The following is a 9,043-nucleotide window of genomic DNA, read 5'->3' on the forward strand; positions in this document are numbered from 1 at the left end:
GGCAGAGACCTTGGCATCCTGGGTGATCTCGTGCTTCTCATAGTCAAAGTTGATCAGCATCTTGGCAGCATCATTCTTGGTGGCCTGGAGCTCCTTCTGAAGATCGGCTATCTTGAGATCCTTCAACACCCCAACCTGTTGAAGGTCAGCGGCGATCCTGATCCTCAACATGGCCAACATATGTCTCTACTTCAGCAAATTTCTACAAGGAAGACAAGGAATAATGTCAGAAACCAAGTGATCCTTAGACCAGCAGGATACACAAGCAGGACAGTGATCCTTACCTCGCTGATGTAATCCAGACACTGTTGGCGAAGCAGGGGCAGACCTTGAAAATCCTCAGAGGCCTTTCTCTTCTTGCTTCCTTTTCCCCTGATAGGTGCTTTAGGGGCTGAAGCAGTTGGGCTAGCAGCAGGAGTCTTCTTCCTTGCGGATTTGACATTAGTAAGATCATCAATGCCGAACTTCGAAGCAGACTTAGAGGATTTTCCAACACCTACACAACCAAAATAAGATAAGTATTTTAACTTAATTCGAATTCCCACATAGAATTACTTCTTAATAAGGATACTTACTTGACATTGTGGCAGAGGCAGAGGATACTTCCTGAGAATCCTGGGTGGTAACCTGGAAAGTTCTTATTTCAGGATCAAGCTTCTTAAAGGTCAGGAGTCTCTCTTTTGCAGCAGGAGTTAACCTAAGATGAGAAATGGATATAGCTGCACAATAAGGAAACAGAAAAAAAAAAAGTCAGTAATCCTTATGCTAAGGAATAAGTTCTATGGTGATCCTTCCAGGATCCTCTATCCTACCATGAGTAGCCCACTTCTTGGGCAAATCCTTCCCATCAGGGATGGTATCTCTCCTCACAAAAAAGAACCGCCACTTCTAGTTCATGTCATTTTTGGTAACTTTGAGAACAGGGTGCTCTTCTCCAGCCTTTCGTTTGAACAAGTATCGGTGGGATCCAAAAGTTGTGAGATCATACATCTCAGCCAGCTCCGCCATACCCAGATCAATTCCTTCTTGTTCGATCATCCTTTCAAGGGTGTATAAAACCCTCCAGATCATCGGCATAGCCTGGATATAGCAGATGCCGGTGAGGGAGAAAAAGGATTCGGTGAACTGAGGGAAAGGATACGAGTATCCTATCATAAAAGGAGTGGCCGGGAAAGCTACCTAAGTCTCAGAGATATAATCGCTCAGAGAGGTAGGGTTAATAGATTTAAAGAGGGTGTTCGCCGGAAAACAATGACGGATCTTGTCAATTTGAGGATCAGTAAAACAACACCTCTCGGTGGGAGAATCCTTGATGATCCCTTGACCCTTCAAGGGACTGTCCTTCTTAGGATCCTTGTTAGGAGAGTTCCGGAGCAACATTTTTTACAGAAGGATGGAAAGAGAAAGAAAAACAGAGCAAGCAAGAGAGAAGATAAAGGGGAATACCTGTTCAATCCTCTGGTCGCGATTATAAAGGGAAGAGTTCTTGAATTTAAATGCAAACGATCCTATCCCTATTTCTATTTATAATGATGATTTGTGCAGGGTTGTCATCTCCATGACGTCAGATCGCAACGGATAGTTCATTCTTAACGGCTATATATCCGTTGAGTTAGTTATAGATAAGATTCGGCAAAATATAACTCGTTAATATTACATAATTTCTCCTTATATTTTGGGGGCAATTGTTAGGGCAGGATTTTAATGACCTATGATCCTTACATAATATCCTAACAAGTGATCCTTGTTTCTTTGGCAGATAGTGATCCTCAGAAGAGCTTCAGGATCAGGATCATGGATCATCCTAAGGATCCTCGTACTAACGATTACTCTCTTTGAATTTAATATTGTTTTGCAGGAATTACGAGTTGGATCTGGTCTTAGCAACGTTATCAAGGAATCTGTCACGCTGATTTCGCACATGCATAACCAAGAATAGACGTTATGAAGAATATGGAAACTTAGCACAATTTACGGGCAATTAGTTAGGCTAAATTTACTTCTATTCCTAAAGGGGTAACGAGCTAGTAGTTAGGTGATTTGCCTAAAATACGACCACACACACTTATATAAAGGGCATTCTTCAGCATTTGGAAAAGACAACACATTCCTCACACGCTCTAGCATACGAACTATAGTGATCCTTGTACCTAGCTCGTTACCATCCGAAGTTGTAAACGTTGTTTGTTATATTGAAGTTTGGTGATCGGTAGTTTCCATCACCCGAGGTTTTTTATGCCGGAGATCATTCATTGATCAAGAGCTTTTTCCTCGTATAAATCCTTGTGTCACTTGTGCAATTTTCATTTAAGTGATCCTTATCTTTGTTCATCATACCAAGCATCATTCCCCGTTTACAAAGAGTTTGGTTGCATTATCCTTGTGTGATTTTTGACCAAAACACATACCATGAAGATTTTGGGCATCTCACAGAAGAATGCATCGCATTGAGAAAAGAAATTGGATACTTGTTGAGCAAGGGGCACTTGAAAGAATTATTGGGGAGAAAGAAGTCAAGAACTCAGGATCCTGAAAGGATCCCAGAGAAAGCTCCAGCCCCTCCAGCAGACGCACAAGTTATAAACTTTATTTCTGGAGGATCAGACATTTGTGGAACATCCTTCTCTGCAGCTAATAGACATGCAAAGGAAACCAAGATGGATAATGGAGATAGACCCATTCGAACATCCAGTGTCTCCGAAGGAAAAATCATAACTTTTGATGAGGATGATCGTGTTGACATTCAGGATCCTCATCACGATGGTTTGGTTATTACTCTTTTTATTTCTAACCATTTTGTTCGCAGGATCCTTATAGACAGAGGAAGCTCTGTGAATATCATCCAGCTTGATGTTCTTAAGAAGATGAATATTCCTGAATCCGATATCATACCAAGATCCTCTGTGCTTGTGGGTTTCAGTGGCGAGACTAAAAATACTCTGGGGGACATTAAACTCCCAATCTATATTGAAGGGCTACATTCTTACCAAAAGTTTTGTGTTATTGACTGTTTATCTTGTTATAACGTTATCCTTGGCAGGCCTTGGATACACGACATGAAGGCAGTCCCTTCCACTTATCATCAATGTGTAAAGCTTCCTAGTCCTTGGGGGATAGTGAAGATTGATAGTGATCAGCAGGAGGCTAAGAACTGCTACACCTCATCAATGAAACCAGCTTCAAAGTCAAGGGAGCAATAGCAATCAAAGCATCCTCCAAGAGATGTCTTGGAGGCAAGAGAGCAGGATGTAGTAGAAATCCTTATGGATCCTGATGATCCTGAGTCTAAAGTTTACATAGGATCAGGGATCCTTGGCGAAATGAAAGAAGACCTCATATCCTTCCTCAAAAGGAGAAAGACCACCTTTGCATGGAAACACGAAGATATGACAGGTATATCTAAAGATGTAATCACTCACAAACTTGGCTTTGACAGGTCGTTCAAACCAATCCATCAAAAGAGGAGGAAGTTTGCACCAGAAAGAAATGCCATTATCCAGGAAGAGGTAGAAAAGTTACTCCGAGCAGGTATGATTAGGGAGGTCAAGTATCCAAAATGGTTAGCCAATGTGGTTGTAGTGTAAAAGAAAAACGGAAAGTGGAGGGTATGTGTCGATTTTACAGATTTAAATAAGGCATGTCCCAAGGATCCTTTCCCGTTACCCCACATTGACTCTATGGTGGATGCAACCGCGGGTCATGAACTATTAACTTTTATGGATGCTTCATCTGGATTTCAGCAAATTCAGATGGAACCATCTGATCAAGAGGATACAGCTTTCATGACTCCAACTGGTATATACTGTTATATTGCTATGCCATTTGGACTAAGGAATGCAGGTGCAACTTATCAAAGGCTATTAAATATGATGTTCAAGGATCAGATTGGATACAATATGGAAGTCTATATAGACGACATGGTAGTTAAATCTAAAAAGGCTGAGGATCACCTAAGAGACTTGGAGGAAGCATTCAATATCCTTGACAGATATAATATGAAACTAAATCCTTGAAAGTGTCACTTTGGTGTTAAAGCAGGTAAATTCTTAGGATATATGGTGATAAAGAGAGGCATTGAAGCCAGTCCAGAACAGATCAAAGCTATAATAAACATCAAGTCCCCTGCCAACGCTAAGGATGTTCAGAGGCTAACAGGCAGGATTGCAACGTTGAACAGATTCATATCCAAATCCTCAGAGAAATGTAAAGAGTTCTATGATATCTTGAGGAAGAACAAAAAGTTTGATTGGACTGAGAAGCACGAAAATGCTCTCAAAGCTCTCAAGGATTACCTGTCCTCGGCCCCTGCCTTGATGAAACCAGAAAAAGGAGACGTGTTATCCTTATACCTAGCAGTATCCTCAAAACCAGTAAGTGCCGTTCTCGTTAAGGATCACGAAGGTACACAACATCCTGTCTATTATGTAAGTAAGAGTCTACTTGATGCTGAGTCCAGGTATTCAAACTTAGAAAAACTTATCCTTGCATTAATTATGGCATCTACTAAATTGAGACATTATTTTGAAACTCATGCCATTATTGTTAAAACTAATTTTCCAATTAAGAATGTTCTCAGGAAACCTGAAATGTCAGGAAGGATGGCTAAGAGGGCAGTGAAGCTAAGTGCTTATGATATAAGATACGAACCTAGGACAACCATTAAATCCCAAGCCTTAGCTGACTTTGTGGCAGATTTCAGTAGTGATTTGCAAAAGGAAGCTGAATTAGAAGTCCAACAGCTAGAGGAGACCAAGGATCCTTGGATACTCTATACTGATGGATCCTCAAATGTCAAAGGAACAGGGCTTGGAATACTACTAAAATCGCCACAGGGGGACATAATACCCCACTCTATAGCTTGTGAATTCCAAACTACTAACAATGAGGCTGAATATGAAGCCTTGATAGCCGGTTTGCAAATCGCTAAGCATATGAGGATCAGGTATCTTGAGGTACATGTGGATTCATTGTTAATCACTAATCACTTTAATGGATCCTATGCTGTTAAAGGTGAAAAGCTAACCAAATATTTGGAGATAGTCAAAGAATTGGCACTCTCTTTTGTTTCCTTTAGTTTGACACAGGTACCAAGGGAAGAAAATACAGAAGCTGATGCGTTGGCTAATCTAGGACCATCTTTGAAGATCCCGGAGGATATAAGTATCCCTATTATCCATATCCTGACCCCTGCCATCGAGGATCATGTGGCTATGGAGATAGGAGAGGATTCTGCAATCATCCCCAGTGATGATACTCAATCTCATTCAGGATCATGGATTCTCCCAATTATGAGATACTTACAACACGGAGAGATTCCTACAGGAGAAAACCCTAGGGCTTTCAAAATCAAGGTATCTCAATTCACAATATTAAATAATATGTTGTATAAACGATCTCTTGCAGGACCATACTTAAGATGCATTGAGGATCCTGAAATCTAAGAAGCCCTAAAGGATTTCCATGAAGGAGATTGTGGAAACCACACTGGGGGCAGAGCATTATTCTCAAGGATCCTGAGGACTGGATACTATTGGCCAACTATGAAGAGAGATGCTGTGGAGTATGCTAAGAAGTGTGATCCTTGTCAGAGACACAGCAATATCCTTCATCAACCAGCTGAATTTTTGCATCCTATATCCTCCTCTTGGCCATTTATGAGATGGAGTATGGATATAGTTGGTAAGCTTCCTAAGGCACCTGGTCAAAAAGTGTTCATGCTTGCTATGACTGATTACTTCTCCAAGTGGATAGAGGCTGAAGCTTTTGCCCAAGTCAGAGAAAAGGAAGTTATATCCTTCATTAAAAGAAACATTATAACTAGATTTGGTATTCCTTCTGAAATTATATGTGATAATGATTCCCAATTTATTGGGGGCAGAACTACTAACTTTTGTGACAGCTGGGGGATTAAGATGATAACATCAACACCAGTCCACCCACAAGCTAATGGTCAGGCAGAATCATCCAATAAGATCATCATCAATAATTTGAAGAAGAAGCTTGGATCCAAAAAGGGGAAATGGGCAGAAGAACTACCTTATGTGCTTTGGGCTGATAGGACAACTCCTAAGAATGCTACAGGCCAGACTCCATTCTCTTTGGTATTTGGGGCAGAATCAATGATCCCTACGGAAATGGTGGTTCCAACTGCAAGGACAAGTATTCGTGATCCTCAAGAAAATGATAAGAACTTGGTTCAAGACCTGGATACTATAGAAGAAATCAGGGATTTGGCAAGGATAAGGATGGCCAGTTATCAGCAGAGGATGGTTGGAGCCTACAACAAAAATGTCAGGATCAGGAAGTTCCAAGTTGGTGATATGCTACTAAGGAAAGCATTTCAGAATACCACCAATCCTGCTGATGGAAAGTTGGCACCAAAATGGGAAGGACCTTACTTGATTGAAGCTGAGGCAGGAAAGGGGGCATATCGATTGCTAACAATGGAAGGTGATTTGCTACCTAGAGCCTGGAACGATGTCCATTTGAAGAAATACTTCATGTGATAAGGATCCATGATCCTCACATGATAAGTATCCTTAAAGGATCCTTAGAGCACAGATGATCCTTATTTTGGTAACATTCTAGTCTCAAACTATTTCATTCTCTTATTTTCACGTATAAGGATAAGGATCCTGCATCCTTTATCCACCTTTCACTTGATTCTGAGTTTTGAAGGTTCAGGTATCCTTAGAAAAGGGTTGATTATCCACAGAAGCAACCAATTACATGGGCTTGACCCCAGTTATTTGGGCTTGACCCCAGTTTCGCCAGTAGCGCACGATGATCCTAGTATAGTTCATGGCAGTGGGACCAGTACTCGCTTTAGGGGCTGATAATTCCATTGTACTGGCTATACCTAGGATCCTACGTATAATGGTAGACGTATCATACATCCGTTCCTAAAGTTTCTAACGTCTTCACGTTAGCTAAGGTTTTGGCATTTTCATGTCACTAAGTTTGGATAGTCGCCAGTAAGGGCCATACTCCAGTTTACACAAGTTATATGGGCTTGTCCCCAGTTATCCTTGGGCTTGTCCCCAGTTACTAACTTGTCTTTCATATTGGCTTAGTCCCAAGTTGTATCCTATTTCAGGTCTTTGAAGCCAAACATTTAAGGATCCTTGATCACCTCCTCATAAGGTTTGTCTTATGGTTATCCTGATTATAATATTAAGGGTTAGGATCCTAACTTGGATCCTCAGGTATGATCCTTAACTATTTTGATTTTATTCATTGTTTATTTGAATAACCCTTGTACCTTGACAACTGAACTTATGTTTCTTAAACTATATCACTTTTTAAAGTTTATCGGTTATGGGATATGTGATCCTTGATCATATCCTCAACTTTTTGGATAATTCTTAATTTCTCAAGGCTTGATTAGTATAAACAAAATAAACATAACAACAGTTGGAAAGTAAAATAATAACAAGGATATCAACACAAAATAAGCCAAAACGTTAAAGTTATTTTATTCACCAAAGTTTAAACCATTTAAGATTGTCAAAATTGCCAACCCACGTTTCTACCAGCAAAACGTGGCCCGTCCACATGAGTTGGCAAAGGGTGTCCATTGTTTATGCGGTTATAGCAGGTGCAGGAAATTAAAGGCGGCAGGATCACAATGGCTTCATCCCCCAAACAGAGGATCCATCCACCATTTGTAATCCTACCTATTGTCCAAAGGATCCTAGATCCTTAACCCTAGAAACTATTGTTCAAATACAGACCATCATTGTTTTAAAACAGCATAACCACAAAAAACTACTACCAAATCTAAAAAATTGGGCTCCGGCTATGTCTAGAAGTGTCCATCATCGCCCAATCATGCAGCCTACACCTTCGCTGCGTCTTCATCCCCTCCGGCTCCAGTATCCTTTACCTGATCCTTTCCACTGCCACCAGCCTCGATCGCCAAAACCTCCTCAGCCTCTTCATCATCTTCCAGATCAGCTAGCCTCGCCTTCCAGCCCTCAACATCCCAGCTGCTTCTGTCGAAGTCAGGATCTTGAGCTTCCTGGGCCATCTTCAGTTTTGTCTTGTACATTGTGATGGCAGCGGAGACCTTTGCACCTTCCACGAGCTCATGCTTCTCGTAGTCAATGTCAATCAAGATTTTAGCTGTCTGGTTGTTGGCGTCTTGAAGGGCTCTTTCGAGATCAACAATCTTAAGATCCTTGAGCACTGTGACTTGTTGGAGGTCAGCAATCTTCTTATCCAGCTCCTCAACACTCCCCACGTAGTTCTCAATCTCAGCAAATTTCTGCAAAAAAGACAAAGCAGTTCAAGATCAGGTGATCCTCAAATAAGCAGGATACCTAGGCAGAATCGGTGATCCTCACGTCATTGAAGTATTCAAGGAACTGGTGGCGGATCAGTGGCAGGCCTTGTAGATCCTCAACCTCAGAGTTTTTCCTCTTCTTGCCACCCCTTCCTTTAGTGGGTGCCTTGGGGATCGAGACACTAGGGCTTGCAGTGGCCTTCTTCTTGGTGGATCGCACAATGTCAAGATCGGCAATGCTGAACTTGGAGGCAGGCTTGGAAGATTTTCCGGCACCTACACATTCAAAACAGATAAGTATCCTTATCCTATTTCTATTTAACTATTTATTTAAGTCTTTAACTATACAAAAAACAGGATACTTACTTGACATGGTGATAGAACCTGAGGATACTTCTTGTGAATCCTGGGTGTCTGTCTTGAATGATCTTGTTGCAGGTTCACGTCTTCTAAAAGTAGCAAGCCTTTCCTTGGTGGTAGGTGATGGTATGAGGTGCGAAACAGAGACAGCTGTGGAACATAAAACAAAGGGGTGTTAGTGATCCTTATACAAAAACAAGACTATCTGGTGATCCTTCTCAGGATCCTCTATCCTACCATGGGTGGACCACTTCCTTGGTAGATCCTTTCCGTTTGGGATAGAATCCTTTCTGACAAAGAAAAAACGTCGTTTCCAGTTTGTATCATTCTTGGTGGCATTAAAAATGGGGTGTTCTTCACCGGGTTTTCGCTTAAACAGATATCGGTGGGATCCAAACA

The sequence above is a fragment of the Helianthus annuus genome, chromosome 9 (assembly GCF_002127325.2).
Source record: "Helianthus annuus cultivar XRQ/B chromosome 9, HanXRQr2.0-SUNRISE, whole genome shotgun sequence".
Lineage (NCBI taxonomy): Eukaryota > Viridiplantae > Streptophyta > Magnoliopsida > Asterales > Asteraceae > Helianthus > Helianthus annuus.